Here is a 17,135-nt window from a genome sequence, read left to right as displayed (position 1 = left end):
ACTAGTGATTTCACTGGAAGTATTCGATTGCTCAGCATTTCTAAACAAGGGACCCAATTTATGGATTTAGGAGCCTAATTTAAGGCTCATATTTTGAAAATCTTGGCCTCAGTTTGTTTTTTAATTTTCATAGACATAGATTTGGGGATTAGATGATATTGTCTTTCATTTGTCTCAAGGAATTAAAAAAAAAATCAGTGAAATAACTCCATAGCAACTTTAGGAGTTATTCCAATTTTACCCCGGTGTAAGAGGGAAGAGAACTTGGTCCACTCATTTTAGCCAGTGATTCCTCAATAAAAGTATAGTTTAAAAATAAGACAAATAATTTAAGCTAAAGAAATTCAGTTTTACCGGGAATAAAAACTCATTCAGCTCTAAGGCTTTGGTATAGACTTCAAACTGGGAAAGATCCTTTCATTCCTGAAGTTAATTAGGATTTGTCAGTTAGTTAGGTATGTAAACAAAATATGTTAGCTGGCTCTTCACACAATGATTTTTCTCTCCAAACCAATGTAATCAGAGCAAATACTGCAAAATTGTTTCCTAGACTAGCTTGCTAATACAACTTGTTCAACTCTGCTTTGTCCAGTAGCATCAGAGTGAAGGTCAAAGTCTCATAGACTAACTTAATCGCTGTGGTAACTCCATTAAAGTCAAGGCAGTCAGTGTAGTCGTTCACTCAGGCTCAGTGGGGCTGGAACAATTTTTATAGTAGGGGTGCTGACCATAGGTGCTGACTCCGTGGGTGCTCCAGGGCTGGAGCACCCAAGGGGAAAAATTAGTGGGTGCTGTGCACCCACAGGCAGCCAAGCTCCCCATACCTCCCCTGCCCCACCCCACCTCCTCCTCCTGCCTTTCCCCTGAGCGCACCAGGTCTCTGCTCCTCCACCTACCTCCCAGCCTTTCCTGCCCAGCCACCGCCAAATAGCTGTTTGGCAGCATTAGCGCACTTCAGGAGATGGGGGGAGGAGCGGGAACATGGCGCACTCAGGGGAGAAGGCGGGGCTAGGGCAGGGACGGGATTTGGGGAATGAGTTGGAATATTGGCGGGGGGGGTGCAGAGTTAGGGGAAGGGGTTGGAATGGGGACGGGGCAGGGGCAGGGCCGGATGGAAGGGGTGGAGTAGGGGTGGGGCCAGAGGCAGATTGGGGGTCGAGCCCCCACGAGAAAGAGGGGAAGTCAGTGCCTATGGTGCTGACGGCGGAAACTATGTATTTGGGTTGTTATTACTACTTCAAGCCATAACGAATGCTTGAAGTAGCACCCCAAATTCCAGCACATACGTCAGGGATGAAGTTTGCTCCTAATTTCTGAAGCATTAAGGATGGCAAAATGGGGCCATAGTGAACAGCAACCAAGGGACTGGAGGTAGAAAGAGACAGCCGAAGAGTGCAAGAGAAAGGGAGATACCTTTTCACGTGTGATTTTGATACCTGGCTGAACTCTTAGTTTATAGTAAGAGACTCAACCCTGCTGTCCAACTCAGGCTGGACTTCACAAGATGTAGGTGGACCTAGTTTGGGTTTTCATTGATTAGATGCCCTTAGGCTACCTAACTACTCCCTGAACAGGGTGGACCTGGATAATGTGTTTCCTACACTGACCCTGACTAGGCTTTCCTTGACCCAAAGAGACTTCCTCACCTGCCCTCACCAGGAGAAAGATACTGTAACAAATGTTTTTTCAGAAAGGGTCCTATTTACATGCAAATATAAAACCCAGCAGTGCTGGCAAGAGGACTGAATAAAATCCACTTGAAAAGTAACTGTTTCACAAGTAGACATGGGACAAGAATTCCTTTTTAAACAAAAAACATGCCTGTACGTTATGAGGCCTGGTAAAGCTGTATTTCCTTCACTGTCAAGGCTCCTATTGAAGTGCTATTCTGTTCACCTCCATTCAGTGGTATCATATCACTCTACCAGCATTTTACAGCAAGGCTCTAAAAGCTACATCCTAGGAAAACATTAGGCAATAGAATCTGTTGCTGGCTATCTTAGAAGGTGAGACAATAGGTCACTTTTAGGGAAAAAAATGTACTGGATCAAATTCAGGTTTGTTGGAGCACCAGCAAAAGCCTCCAACTCTCAACAATAACTTAGATTTTTAAAATATCCAATGTCAGGAATCTGTTGGATGCCACCATTGCCCTAAAATTCTCAAAATTCTCTTTTTTTTGTTCGTTTTTTGTTATGGGACACCAAGGAAAATTAGTCATTTGTGCAGAATTATACAGAGATTCAAAATGGCAGCATTCTGGAAATTCTTGGACTGAGAACAGACATTTCTGTCAACAACAAAAATGAGCCATTGAAATGTGCAGAACAAGCTTTTAGTTATGTTTAGAAGCTTCCAAAAGGCCTGGCAAGTGCTTAAGAGTGCAGCCTTCTCACTGGAGAAAGTGATATCTTACTAAGCCTTTGAGATTCCTGAGTAGCTTCAGTAAAGCAAAACACCACCAACATTTTGGCTTGTGAGTCAGACAGTCATTACAAATTGAAGTTCTGAGCTGCAGTTGTCCCAGGCCGCCTCTCTCTGTCTCACTGACATATTGCACTGCCTCAAGGTGCTGACTCCTTCTTTGCTTAGGAACATGCTGTAGGAGTTACTTACCAGAGCAGACTATTGGTCCAACAAGTTCGGTGTCCTGCCTTCAGCTGTGGCCAATACCTGATGCTGCAAAGGAAGGCAGCTGATAGAGCACCTGTCTGATTTTTGCAGTGTTGTAACAAAGGGTTGGAAAATTCCTTCTCAGCCCTTGCAGACCATCAGCCTACCTCTAAAGTATAAAACTTAATTGACTTCCCTTAAATCTTTTCGATCTATTATAGCAGGTGCAGGTACAAATGTATTCATTTTCATGAAACTGCTTTGAATTCTGTCAAACTATTTGCCTTGATAATTTCCTGTTTGAATTCCACAGATAGATTAGTAAGTGTGTGTGTGTGTGTTTGTATCCATGCACATACACAAATGAAACACATGCATACAGAGGTCCCGTGTGGTCCCTCTGATTTTGTCCTTTGTATGAAATGAATAGCTGACCAAACACAAATTAAAAACCTACTCACACACTGACCCTCCCTCTCATTCCCTTCCCCTCTGACTTTGTCCCATCCCTTCATTTACTTATTTCTTTTCCCTCTTCCCTCTTGACTGACTCACTCTTCCTCTTCATTCATTTTGTACCCCTTGTTCCTTATCACCTCCTCTCACTCATGGGTCCTGAGAACCAGTGGCAGGAACATTTCTCCTGCTGCAGTATTGAGTTAGAGTGGTATTAACAGGTATGGAAAGCTGCAGGCAGCTTGGGATGGGAACCACACTTTGGTCCCTCCTGGGCCCCTCTCCTGCTACAATTGGAATCAAAGCCAAAAGTCCCTCTGACTTGGTGCAAGATCAATACCTTGGAATATGGTTTACAGGGTGAAATTTTACAGTTGAGGTAGACAATTGTAAATTTGCCTTTCAGTTAAAGCAGAAAGAATGTAGCCCCGTTGTACCAGGGTTCAAACCTCTCCCTGACATTTGTGCTTCTGTCTGCTAACCCTACCAGTGTTGGACATTAAACTATCAAGCTATTACACGCCTCGTAAAAAAATTAGACTTTTGTTTTTACCATAAGTAATATAAATAAAAGAATAACAGAAAAATCTAATTTCTTTATGAAATAATCATGAAGTAAACTTTCACAGGAAAAAACAGGGCATAGGCAAATAAAATAATATACTGAACACCATGTTTTAATATTAACATTATATCATGGGTAACTGAATAATGAATTTAACTGAAGACTGATTTTGTGCTTAGAGCTTAAGTTAAGAACTCTGGCATAATCAGAATAAGTAAATTATAGGTTTTCTTCAGGGAATTTTAGTGGAACAAGACCTCTAAGGAATGGATATGCTCATGGTGAATAAATAAATCAAATTTTAGAAATTGACAAATTCTGCCAATGAGATTTAGCCTGGTAAATGCTGGTAAATCTACCAAATCACTGCATATTTGCATGTTTGTTGCCTGATCCTGCATATGCTTAACCCTATGCATCTGAGTAGTCTACTTCAGTTAACGGAGCTATGCTAATTTACACCACCTAAGGATATGAGCCAACTCATTAAGTACATGCTTATGTTTTGCAGATTCAGGATCAAGTACTTTGTAATATCAAGGCTGTAGGTCAAATCTGAGACCTTACTGCAAAAGTAGGGGGAAATTAATATAAATGATATATAGCATAATCTTGAACTCATAGTAATACAGTTATTTATACATTCAGAATGCCCACCCTTGGATAGGGTAACTCTGTTACGTATAGAATCTATTGATCTATCAATCTATCGTATAGACATATTCTATTGAACTCTGCAGTGTAGAAGCAAATTCATGTTTCTTTTCCTGAATCTTAGTAGTCAAACTATAATCCAATTTTTTTTAATTTTGTTAAAAGGATTTTCATCGAAATCACCTTATAGATGCACCAAGGAAAACGGTTCCATCCACTGCCTGAATAATAACCCAAAATGAAAACATACTTAGGCTGCAAGACACAAGGACAAGCACTAATTGAAATTTATAAACTTACATAATATATTTATAAAAAGGAGTCTAATTGTCAAAGACCCTGACAGAGCTGGGACATTGGAATGTTTGTTCTCCCTACAAAGAAAAAATAATTATGTAAGTTTATAAATTCCAATTACTTTGCCCATTCTCATCTTTTGATGTGCCTAATGACTGTTTTATTTGAAGTTATTTATGATTTTCAGTTAAAGTTTTTCCAGCAAGGTTTCTGCAACTTTGTGTTTCTACACAGATTTTCAGCTCAATGCCATATCACATAATATCTTGTGTACTGTATTTCTGTGCTTTATTGAAATTGGCCTTGCTTCCAATAGTATTTTAGAAGTGTGTATATTTTAATGGACAGAGGATTATTCTTTATATTCATGAAATTAAGGTTGTTGAAACCAACTTCATTTTTCTTGCAATGTGCTGAAGCATCTGCTTCTGTCCATGACATACTATGCTTCCACATGTCCAGATATTTTCTCATTATGGGATAGTAATTTACAGTCATGACTAAAATACTGTAGTTGTATACGTGTGTGCCCGTGCAAGATATTTGGGCTGAAAGTTTGTAACTACATCATGTAATAGCAGCTACAAGTAAACTAAGACCTAGAAACTAGAAAGCGATTAGACATTTTTACTGGCAAAAGTTTTGCTGGCATAGAGCTGCTGACATAGCTCCTTTTGTCACAATGTGTTCACATATGGCTGTCTTTGCTGTTGCAGTGTGTCTTCACAACATCAGGTTGCACTGACAGAAGACAAATGGTGCTGTAGTAGGCATCCCCGCGTCCTCTGCGCTACCATCTGGAGCATTGCCTTGTGAGAAATGTCTGCAGTGTATTGTGGGACTGCTGCTACGTATTGCGGGATGCCATCACTCCTCTCGGTGACTTGTGGGAGTTTAGGGTCAAATTCCCAGAAATCCTTCTGTTCCATCACAAAAATTTAGTCTTTAACATCATTTTTCCATCTCACCATCCAAAAACATGGATGCTGCACGAATGACTGGAACTCTTGCATAGCCTGTATGAAGGGCAACCAGAATTGTCAGCCCTGCATTTGGGAAGTACAGAGGCTGTCAACAGCCCTGAAAGGGGTGGGAAGTAGAAAGAGCCTCTATGTGCATGGGATAGTATGTTGTATTCTTTTAAAGGGGTGTGGGGTTGGAAGTGCTGTCTCTCCAGTGCAACTGGGGAGCTATGGACACTCCCATATTGTCCCTTGTGGGAGGCTTTGGCTAAATGCCACAATGTAACCCCATGTCTTAAGGCGCTTAGATACCATGGTGATGAATGTGGTATAATAGCCTAGCTAAAATTCTGAAAGAGAGACTGTTGGAGCTGAGTAATCTGTATGAGATATTACAGTGATGAGAGGTATAGAAACCCCTAAAATAGACAGCGAGGGGCCTGTAATGTGGGTCATTCAAATTATATTAAAATCAGAAATATATTTCTCATAAGGGCTTATGATCATAATGATCATGGGACCATTAGTCATCAGACTGGCCTCTTCCAGCAACAGGAACTGAAATCTATAATCAGAGGCAGATTAAGATTTACTGAGCACAAAGAACATTTGAGACCCCCCACCACAGGGCCTTACCCCCTGTTCCTCCCTTTCCCCCAGGTCTGGCTGGAATCCAGGCTATGGTAAGAGCTGTGCAGGGAGCCCGGGCTGCTGTGGGGATCCCAGGACCTTCCACCAGCCTGGATGGCACGCCATGGGGGGCAGGGACATGTGCCGGGGGCTGCTCTCAGGCCCCCTGACTCCCCACCCAGGGCAGATGTAGAGTTCGGGGCTCCCCAAGCTGCTTGGGCTCCCTGGGCAGCTCTTACTACAGACTAGGGTGACCATATGTCCCATTTTGGCTGGGAAAGTCCCATTTTTAAGCCCTGCCCTGGACATCCTGACTTTTTTTTGGCAAAACTGGGCACTTGTCCCATTTGCTCTTGCCAGTTGATCATCAGTTTTGCCAAAAAGGGGCTCGGGGCGGGGGGGGGGGGGAAGGAAGGGAGCGAGCAACTGTGCTCGGGCCAGCCCTGTGTGGGGGAAGAGGGGAGAGAGGGGCTTTGCGCAGTGGGGAGGTGGGGGAAGAGCAGGGCTCGGGTGAGCGGCTCCGCGCAGGGCGGGGAGGAGAGTGGGGCTCTCCTCTGTGACCAAAAGATGTCATCCCTCAACATTACAATGATTAATTCTACTGATTTTTTCTCTTGAGGGAAAAGATGTTATCTGAAAGTCTGATATAGAAAAAAACAAAGTAATATCTGGGGTGCTTTTGTTATCGCTAAAGAGCTGATTTGGGGGTTGATCTAGTTTTTAGGCTGTATAAGGAGTGGGGTGAGAGACAAGTTCAAGATCAGTGCCTTACTTGGGGATTGGTCCTGCTTTGAGCAGGGGGTTGGACTAGACGACCTCCTGACGTCCCTTCCAACCCTGATATTCTATGATACTTCCAGGCTAGTGGGATTCAGGAGCACTTATGGAGGAATCACAGTTAGTATAAGGTTTTCATTGCATTATAGAGAGACTTCAGACTATTGGGAACCAGTGTTGGGTAGGCACAGTTTTATTTAGGTCTGTTTTTTTCCTTCCCAATTTTTCTAACAACTCAAAATGATAAAAATGAAACCTGCAGTACAGCAAACCCTCACACTTGATTTCAGCTCGGTCTGGAGCTTCCCTTTTGAATTTAAATGTCAATGACACTCATTTGGCCAGAGGTATACCTCTGCATAGCCTAATCTTTTTACTCCCATTTGGAACTATCATTAAGAAGTAGAAATCAGGAAAACTTTACTCAAATGTGCACAAAGACTAAAAAACATACAGAAATGTTTCAATGGGGCTGCAATAGGTAATATCCTGAGGACACTACCTCTAGATTCCTAACCAGAATTTTGGAGCAACCAAAGAGAATCCATTGCAAGTTTTAAGATGGAGTGCAATACCTACTGGAACAGGATTTGGGGAGTTGTAAGTGCATTATGGATCCTCTTGCAATGGGTTCTTAATTAATCATACTTATAGTCATGTACTTCAGTACCGATTCTTTTCTTAGTGCCTTGATTTAAGGAGCTTCTGGTAACTGAACATGCCACACAATAGAGGGTGTACAAGTGTGTACTTGCTATTTTTGTAGACCACTGGAGCATGCATGTTTCTTGGAAAATGTGAATGCATTTTAAAAATGATTGTGCCTAGTGACTCTGAGAAAGATGCTTGCATTAAAAAAAAAAATCTGGGCTTCTGCTGTAGGCTGGATCAAGAATGCAACATTAAAATAAAATAAGATACACCCCCCCTCCGCAAACCTGCATTCCCTTCCCTCCCTATGTAAGCAAACCAGCTGCCACACTGACACTCCTTCAAAACACTAAATGTATCTGCAGCTGACCAATATGAAAAAAATAATATATATATGTACGTATATATGCTGAAATTGGTCTTGCCATGTCATGCCTGTGAGAGCATTAGAATGAGGTCTAATGAAGTGAGGCCTTACCAGCCTTTGCTACTCATGGACATTTTTGTGTTTTATTACAGTCAGCAGCTTCAATCTGAAAGATTTCTTACTTTTTTGTATGGCCCACTGGTCAGTGTTTGTAGTCTCATCAGCATGGAAAATAAGAGAAAAGTTACAGTACACCAGTGATTTGCTTATTCTTGTGCTTAACAATCTGTTCCGCCTTGTATTTATCGTGTCACTGTGAGTACCTTTCTCAGACCCGAAGAAGAGCTCTGAGAAGCTCGAAAGCTTGTCTCTTCACCAACAGAAATTGGTCCAGTAAAAGATTTTACCATGGGCACCGGGTATAATAGGCCGTGGTGGCCTGGCCTGCATTCCACTCCCTACTCTGCCCTTTTCCCAAAGCCCCCACTGCAGCTGCTGCCTGGTGAGTGCCTCCTTTCCTCTTCCACTCCACCCACCCGCTCCGGAGGTCCCCACCGCTCGCCACATCCCTCCTCACACCCCCCACCCCCCGCTCGGGTGGAGGAATCTCACAGGGGTGGAGGGTGACAAGGGATGCAGCAAGCAGCAGGCGGGGGGACTTCAGGGGCGAAAGGGTGGAGGAGAAGAGATGCATCAGGCAGGGGGGGTCTCACGGGGTGGGGCGTGAGGAAGGACATGGCAGGTGGGGGGGGCCTCAGGTGGAAAAGGGAGGAGAGGAGGGATGCGGTGAGCTGGGGGGGTCTCATGGGAGAGGGGTGAGGAGGATGCGGTGAGCAGTGTGGTATTGCGGGTAGAGGGAGAGAGAGAGAAGGGATGCAACAGGCAGGGGAGTTTTGCCAGGAGGGGGGATGAGGAGGGATGCAGCGAGCGGCAGGGGTGAGGAGGGATGAGGCGAGTGGCCAGAGGTCTTGTGAGGGCGAGGAGGGATGTGGTGAGCAGAGGGGTCTCGCAGGAGTGGGGGTGGAGGCAAGGAGGGATGCAGTGAGTGGCAGGGTCTTAGGAGAGGGGGGTGAGGAGGGATGCGGCAAGCAGGGTGGTATCACCGGGAGGGGTAGAGGAGAGAAGGGACGCAGCAGACAGGGGAGTTTTGCGGGAGGGGGTGAGGAGGGATATGATAAGCGGTGGGGTCACAGGGGAGGGGGTGGAGAGGAGGGACGTGGCAGGTTAATGGCGGCCTCGTGGGTGAAGGGGGAGAAGAGGAGGGACACAGAGGCGGGGGTGCTGAGCGGCGGCAGGGCCTGGGGCCAAGTAGGGGCAGATGGTGGGTGAGGCCGCGGGCAGAATAGCGGGCGGGACAGGGAGCTAGCTTCCCCCACCGCCTATGGATTTTACCTCACCCACATTGTCTCCCTCAATACACTAGTGAGTCACATAGGATTTCCATTGGTTTATGATGGCAAGTCTCCAAAATCTGGAACTCTCAAATATTGCCCAATTGAAGGTGTCAATGGTAACTTACTGTGTCCCCACTCCTATTCCCATTGAAATCAGTAGCAAAAGTCCCATGGATTTCAGTGGTGCACGATCAGAACATGGGAGCCTGAGGACCATATCTAATTTGCATGAAATGGAGCCAATTGCATCCTCCCGCATCCTTATATGGAGGAGCGGCCTATGGAGATGACAGAAATCCCCTCACTTTCAATACAGAAGTTAGAGTCATGGAAATAACTGGAATATATTCAATAAAGAGTGAGATGATGGGAGCTAATAGAAACATTAATGGGGAGATACGTACTCAGGGAAACAATCGAAGCAGTCTTTGTCTTTAGGGAGATGCAGCCCAGGACGACAACAGGGATTACTCCCTTTAAAAAAAAAAAAAAAGTGAATATTTGATTGTTACTGGGTGAATCTTGTAAAGGGTGAATATTTGATTGTTGTTGTTATATCTAAGTTTCATATAATATAGACAAAAATATTTTCCATCCAAAATATTGCAAAATTTCCAGTGCTGTAGCATTTCAGCATGACTACATAAGAATGGTCACACTGGGTCAGACCAAAGATCCATCTAGCCCAGTATCCTGTCTTCTGACAATGGCCAATGCCAGGTGCTTCAGAGGGAATGAACAGAATAGGTAATTATCAAGTGATTCACCCCCTATCACCCATTCCCAGCTTCTGGCAAACAGAGGCTCAGGACATCATCTCTGCCCATCCTGGCTAGTAGCCACTGATGGACCTATCTTCCATGAACTTATCTAGTTCTTTTTTGAACCTTGTTATAGTCTTGGCCTTCACGACATCCTCTGGCAAGGAGTTCCACAGGTTGTGTGAAGAGATACTTCCTTTTGTTTGTTTTAAACCTGTGGCCCATTAATTTCATTGGGTGACCCCTACTTCTTGTGCTATGAGCAGGAGTAAATAATACTTCCTTATTTACTTTCTACACACCAGTCATGATTTTATAGACCTCTATTATACATATCCCCCCTTTAGGGGTCTCCTTTCCAAGATGAAAAATCCCAGTTTTACTAATCTCTCCTAATTTGGAAGCTGTTCCATACCCCCAAATCATTTTTGTTACCCTTTTCTGTACCTTTTCCAATTCCAATATATCTTTTTTGAGATGGGGCAACCACATCTGCATGCAGTATTGAAGATTTGGGCATACCATGAATTTATATAGAGGCATATGATACATATCCTTTTCCTAATGATTCCCAACATTGTTAGCTTTTTTGACTGCTGCTGCACACTGAGTGGATGTTTTCAGAGAACTATCCACAATGACTCCAAGATCTCTTTCTTGAGTGGTAACAGCTAATTTAGAACCAATCATTTTATATGTACAGTTGGGATTATGTTTTCCAGTGTGCATTACTTTGCATTTATCAGCATTGAAGTTCATCTGCCATTTTGGTGCCCAGACATCTCCAGTTTTGTGAGATCCCTTTGTAACTCTTCAGTTTGCTTTGAACTTAACTATCTTGAGTAGTTTTGTATCATCTGCAAATTTTGCCACCCCACTGTTTACCCCCTTTCCAGGTCATTTATGAATATGTTGAACAGAACTGGTTCCAGTACAGAGCCTTGGGGATACCACTATTTACCACTCTCCATTCTCAAAACTGACCATTTATTCCTACTTTTTTCCCCCTATCTTTTAACCAGTTACCGACTGATCCATCAGACTAAGTTTCTGACAATTATTTACAATATTAATTATACGAAAAGCAACAAGAATGTAAGTAAACAAGACACAGTCTGTCATGAATTTTAACAACAAAAAAGTTGTCTGTGTATGTGTTATTTATAGGCAGCGCTGGCAGTGCCACCTATTATTAAGGGTACCTGATGTTTCCCATTATGAAACCCTTTTTTTCAGTTGTTTAAAACTTTAACTGTTCAGGCTGACATTTTTATACCTTCTCTACAAAACACAGGCCATAGAATTTCCTTAAAATAATTCCTTTTGAACTAGAGTGAGCTGATCTTTAAAAAAAAACAAAAAACCACAATCTTGATTTAAAAATTGCCAATGATGGAGAATCTACCACATCCCTTGGTAAATTTTTTCAGTTGTTAATTGCCCTCACTGATAAAAATATATGCCTTATTTCTAGTCTGAATTTGTGTAGCTTCAACTTCCAGCCATTGGATCATGTATACCTTTGTCTTCTAGACTGAAGAACCCATTATGTGTTCACCATGCAGGTACTTATAGACTGTGATCAAGTCACCCCTTAACATTCTCTCTGTTAGACTCCAGGAGCTCAATCTATTTAGTCTATCACTATAAGGCATATTTTCTAATCCTTTTGTCATTCTCATGGCTCTTTTCTGAACCCTCTCCATTTATCAATATCCTTCTTGAATTGTGCACACAAGAACTGGATGCAGTATTCCAGCAGAAGTTGCACCAATACCAAATACAGTGGTAAAATTTACTCCTCTTTACCCTGACTTGACCTTTCCCTGTTTATGCATCCAATGATCGCATTAGCCCTTTTGGCCAAAGCATTAACTGGGAACTCATGTTCAGCTGATTTTCCACCAGGACTGCTACATCTTTTTCAGTCATAGCCTCCCAGAATAGAGTATATATTTACATTTAGCTGTATGAAAACATATTATTTGCTTGTGCACAGTTTACCAAGCAATTCAGATCACTCCGTATCAGTTATCTGTCCATAGGGTGTCTGTTGGCTGCATAACAGAAGAAATGGATATGAAAGTCCATTAATGGCTATTCGGATGGGTAAGGAATAGTGGCCCTAGCCTCTGTTTGTCAGATGGTGGAGCTGGGTGGCAGGAGAGAGATCGCTGATCATTACCTGTTAGGTTCACTCCCTCTGGGGCACCTGGTATTGTCCGCTGTCGGTAGACAGGATACTGGGTTGGATGGACCTTTGGTCTAACCCAGTATGGCCATTCTTATGTTCTTAAAGAAATTTATTTTATGTCCAAAAAACTAATAAATGTTCACCTACTTCATGGGATTCTGAGGAATGAGGGATGTCAAGAGATCAAGAATTATCTTCACTTCTGTCTGTCTGAACAGTATCCATCTCTCTGTCTTCCCCGCTCCCACTATTGTATTCCTGTAGCTACCACAGGGAAGGCCATGAGATTCTGGAGGCAGGTCTGAGAAGTGCAACAAGTAGGTACAGTCAGGGCCCTGAGACTGGTCTGAGGAGGGGCTGATGCGTGGCGTGGGGGATCCCGTTGGGTGTATTGTAGAGTCAGGCACACAGGGAGGCTGAGCAGATACGCACCCCCCATGGAAACGTCTGTGCTGTGATGACAGGAGTGTGAGGATGGGGAGGGTACTGCCATGATGCTGGGCCCCGCACGTGGAGGTATTATTGGGCTGTGGAACAGGGTCAGAGAGATAAGGCCCTGGTGCGGCAATGCCATCGTGCTGTGACATCAGACATAGGGTGGGTCCTCTGTATTGCCAAGCCCAGGTGATCAAAAATCAGGCGTCCGATCCCCAAAATCATGAGATTCAGTTAAAACCCTGGAGACTATTTGTAAATAACCAATGTTGGGTTATTTTCATCTGGTTTCCGAGCCTTTAAGGGGCACGCGGTGGGTGTGTTCAAGCTTTTCTCTGCAACGGGGAGGGCTAGCAACTTGGGGGCGCGGGAGAAGAGGTGAGAGTCGCTTCATCCCAGCAGCTGAGGCTTTAAGAAAAACAACGATGAGCACAAGCCTTGCAATAAAATTGCAAGAGTCAGCAACACCGGGTCCTCCGGTGATGCTGGGCCCTGCGATGGAGACCTGGGGAGCTAGGGGAGCGCACAGCCTGGCAGGCTCCAGGGAGGGAGACGCGTGCCAGCGTGCCGAGACCCCGGGTCGGGGACATGAGGCGCTGGGAGGCTCCCCAATGATGCAGGGCTTTGCCCAAACACCCCAGCACCTTTGCTCAGGGCCCAGGAGCAGGACAGGTCGCGGCGTGCCCGCAGTTGTAGGGAGCAGAAGGAAACAGGGCCCCTGGCTCTGGCGTGAATGAACAACCCAGGCAGGGCATGGGCAAAGTCCAGGCCTCCCTCCTCCCTTCCGTTTCTCTGCACACCCAACCACCCGGCTTTTTCTTTGTCCGTAAAATACGTCAAACACAAAGACGATCGCGGTTGCCGGGCACGGAGCGAACTTTCCTCCCCCTCCCCAAAGTTCCCTTCATCCTCGCGCCCCCCCCCCCCCCCCCCCACGACTTCAGGAGCCTCCGCAACCCCCTCCCCGTTGATGGAATCTTTTCATTGGCTAGGAAGGCAGGCTGGAAGGCGGGGCTTAGAGAGCCGCGGTGCCAGCGCCTCTCTCCCCTCCCACCGAGCGCGCGGCCAGAGTGCCGGGTCCGGAGCCCGACCTCCCCGAGTCGTTCGCTCTCGCGCCGCCTGCCTCAGTGGCAGGCTGGAGGAGGGGGCCGCGCGCCGGGCCGCGCAGCGCGAGGAGGGGGCGCACGGGCGGCGCGGGGCGACGGTCCCCAGAGCGCGAGGCCAACAAGTGGGCAATTTTTCCCGCCAGCATGTCCCGGCGGCGGCTCCCGCCGGCGGCGAGGCTGGTGCCGCCGACCCCCCGCGCTCTTTGAGATCCGCTCTTGGGCAGCTCGACCCGGCCGGTGAGGAGAAGCGGCCGCCGCCGGGTCGAGGTGGCCGAGCCGCCAGGGAGCCTCCTGCGAGGGGCGGAGGCGCCTCCGCCCAGCCCTCCGTCCCTTTTCCCCGCCGCGACTGGGACCATCGCCTGCCCTCCCCTCCCCCCCAGCTCCCCTGAAGAGACCGCTCCGCTCCCCCGGCGGTGAGATCCGGCCCGCACGCGCCGCGGGGAAGCATCGCTGGCCGGCCGGCCGGAGCCGCCGCCCTGCCGCAGGGGCTGAGCGCGGCGGCAGGATGGGGCCCGGCTGCTGAGGCCGTGGTGAGAAGCATGGTGGAGCCGGAACGCGCCCCAGGAACAGCCGACGTGGAGCCCAGCTGTTGTCTGGCAAGGTGCGTACGAGGCTGTTTACACCGCAGGTCCCGACTCCGGCGCGTCCGGGAGCAAGGGAGACGGGGCTTGACAGGCCCCTGGGTCCGCAACGATTCGCCGCCCCCGGGCAGGTTGAGGCCCAAACGAGCTGCTTTGGGGAGGGGGAACGGCTGACACGCAGCTGGCAAGGTGGGGTCTGGGGCTGGCAGGCCGGGGTGAGAGTGGAAGTGAAACCGCAACCTCGGCTACGGCGGATGCTGTAACCCCCTCGCTGTGGAAAGTTACCTGAAATCTGCCGACAGGGATGACATCTGCACCAGCCAATCTAAGTTTTCGTGGTTTGCATGTTGGGGCGGGGGGATTCTCGGGCAGACCGAGCGCTTCTGGGGAAGGCGCCGGCACCAGGATGCGGCAGCGGTGGGCGTTGTGCAAGGACCTAGGGGGCCAGATAGACAGTGGGGCGCGGGGGGACCCGCTCCCACGCGGCGTTTCGTTGGTTGTGGCCTTGGGGAGTTTCTCACTGCCATAGAAGTCAGCAAGTTGCAGGCTGTTCGGTCTCCTCTATTTTTGTTACCCAAACTAGGTCCTTCAAACAGATTTCTGGTGAGTTGAAGTCTTTAGGGATATAAAGTATGCTTCTGTGTATATTGAAAGGAAGAGAAAATGCTACTTTTGGCAGAATTTGTCCCAAATGTATATGTTCCTTAATGAAATCACGCTATTTTGTCCCTCTTGAGACATACTGTACTCTGTCAGGAGACATCAGGTTACTTGCTCTGAATGTGGCAGTGCGGCACACAATTCCTTAGTCATCCAGGAAAAATTTATGATGAAAGTTACTCAAGAAACCCTTTAGCTTGACCTCCAGAAAATATTCCACACTGCTAGAGCTTAATAATTAACTCTGATGTTTGGCTGAGTGATATAGATTGAGGACTTGAGTTCATACACTGCTTTTAAACTTAAAGTCCTTACCTGATTTTGACAAACTGAAAGTGATTGCATTCAGGAAAACTAAAAATCTACATTTAAAAAGGCTGCATGTATTATAACGCTCTCTAAATAGCAATTCTAATATTGCAGTGAAAGAATTAATTTAAAACTCCTCTGAGAAAAACTCCTAGATTAGTTGTTCACAAATATATATTTTAAAGGGACACTGTCAGCTTGCATTCCAGTCAGTTTTTAAAAACTAAGCTAAAAGTAGTTTCAGGAACTACATTTTCTCCTTTCTCTCCCTGATAATTCTTGTGGTTTCACAATCAAGTTTTCCTGTTTTCAGATTTTTTTTCCTTCTCAGTTGAGAGAGATCCCCAACAAACAAATGGGAAACTCTCTATGTAGAGGGAAAACAATTAAACTGATTGTGACTTGATCCAAAGCCCGTTGATGTCAGTGAAAGAACATCAAAGTAGGTAGGTAAGGCAAATCCCTACATTTGTACTTGTACTTGATTCTCTTTAAATATATTATGTTATTAGTACCTGCCTGTTTTTATCTCCTGTGATAAAGTTTCACAATGGAGATGAGTGGGTTTATGAAGCACTGAATATAGTTAATACTTTTGTATAGTGCCTTTCATCCATAGATCTCAAAGCTCTCTACAAAGGAGTGTAAATATTGTTATCCCCATTTCAGAAAGGGGAATCTGAGGTATAGAGAGGTGAAGTGACTTGCTGAAGGTTGCACAGCAGATCAGTGGTAGAGCAGGGAATAGGTTGGGTTTCCTGACATCTAGTCAAGTGCTCTGTCCAGTCAGTGATGCTCAGTTTCTCTTGTGTCCTTATTTGCCTTTGAGAAAGTAAAGGGACTGGCTGTCACAAAAAGATTTGATCATTTTTTACTTGCAAGAGAAGTAATAGTACCTGAAATGTGTTCTCTCCACTGCTGGTGGCAAACTCACTGCATATCCATTGGTTTTTTTTTAAGGACTGATGGTATTCTCTGTGTTGGATAGGACTCAAATATAATGATAGTCTTTGTTATGGGAAGGTTACAACTAAAGGGATAAGGATAAGACAAGCACTAGGCGAACATATTTTTGTGTCCTAATCCCACAAATTCTTATGCACATACTTAATTTTCCCATGTTGAGTAGGCCCCATTGATCATAAGCATTTTTGGGATTGGGGGTCTTAACGTTTTTTGTCTATCAGAGGCTTGGAAGGAGTGCGTTTAGGAGGGATTTAACTTAGAGGATCTTACTACAGAGGTTGTTTTCATGGGGATTGTTCTTAAAATCACCTATCATTTACAACCTGCTGGTGCAGTTCTACTTGTGGTAGGACTAGTTTAGACTATTTGTCACTGACTTTACCACTGAGTCTAGACCTGTTCTGAACAGGGTTAGATGACACGTGGAGAAAACAGGCAACCTACCCTAGCACTCCCACTTATGTAGCTAAAATGGTGTGAGATCTGAGGAGAAGAAGCTTGTAAGGCCAGTGTTCTCAATACCATAGCAATGTTGTGGTGTCTTCTTTTGAGTAAAAATTATGTAGGTGGTTTTTGTTATGCAGACTGCTGAGTTTTCTACAGCCATGTTGTGTAGCTTCTCAGGTTAGGTTTGCATTACAGATTAAAAAATAAGAGAGCATTATCCCCTAAAGTACTAGTGGTATAGCTGGACACTATAACACCGCTTTTTTTAGTCTCAATTTCATTTCAGATTTTCTGCTACTTTTTTTCTTAA

General features: G+C 45.5%; 1 protein-coding gene across 5 annotated transcripts in view; it reads left to right on the top strand.

Annotated features, from left to right (window-relative positions):
- The window catches only part of B3GNT2 (UDP-GlcNAc:betaGal beta-1,3-N-acetylglucosaminyltransferase 2), a 140,806-nt gene that overhangs the window by 99,876 nt on the left and 23,795 nt on the right, over positions 1–17,135 (top strand). Inside the window, exon 1 of one of the 5 annotated variants that reach the window (XM_073339545.1) lies at positions 13,824–14,463. The exons of 2 other annotated variants lie outside the window; for them this stretch is intronic. The gene's annotated coding sequence lies outside the window, so the exon portion shown is untranslated. Of the gene's footprint in view, positions 1–13,823; positions 14,464–14,657; positions 15,047–15,744; positions 15,859–17,135 lie in introns of those variants that run through there. 2 more of the 5 variants (XM_073339548.1, XM_073339549.1) reach the window with 2 other exon arrangements.

The sequence above is a fragment of the Lepidochelys kempii genome, chromosome 3 (genome assembly GCF_965140265.1).
Source record: "Lepidochelys kempii isolate rLepKem1 chromosome 3, rLepKem1.hap2, whole genome shotgun sequence".
Lineage (NCBI taxonomy): Eukaryota > Metazoa > Chordata > Testudines > Cheloniidae > Lepidochelys > Lepidochelys kempii.
The sequence above is the reverse complement of the archived record's forward strand: the minus strand, read 5'-3'. Positions and strand labels throughout refer to the sequence as shown.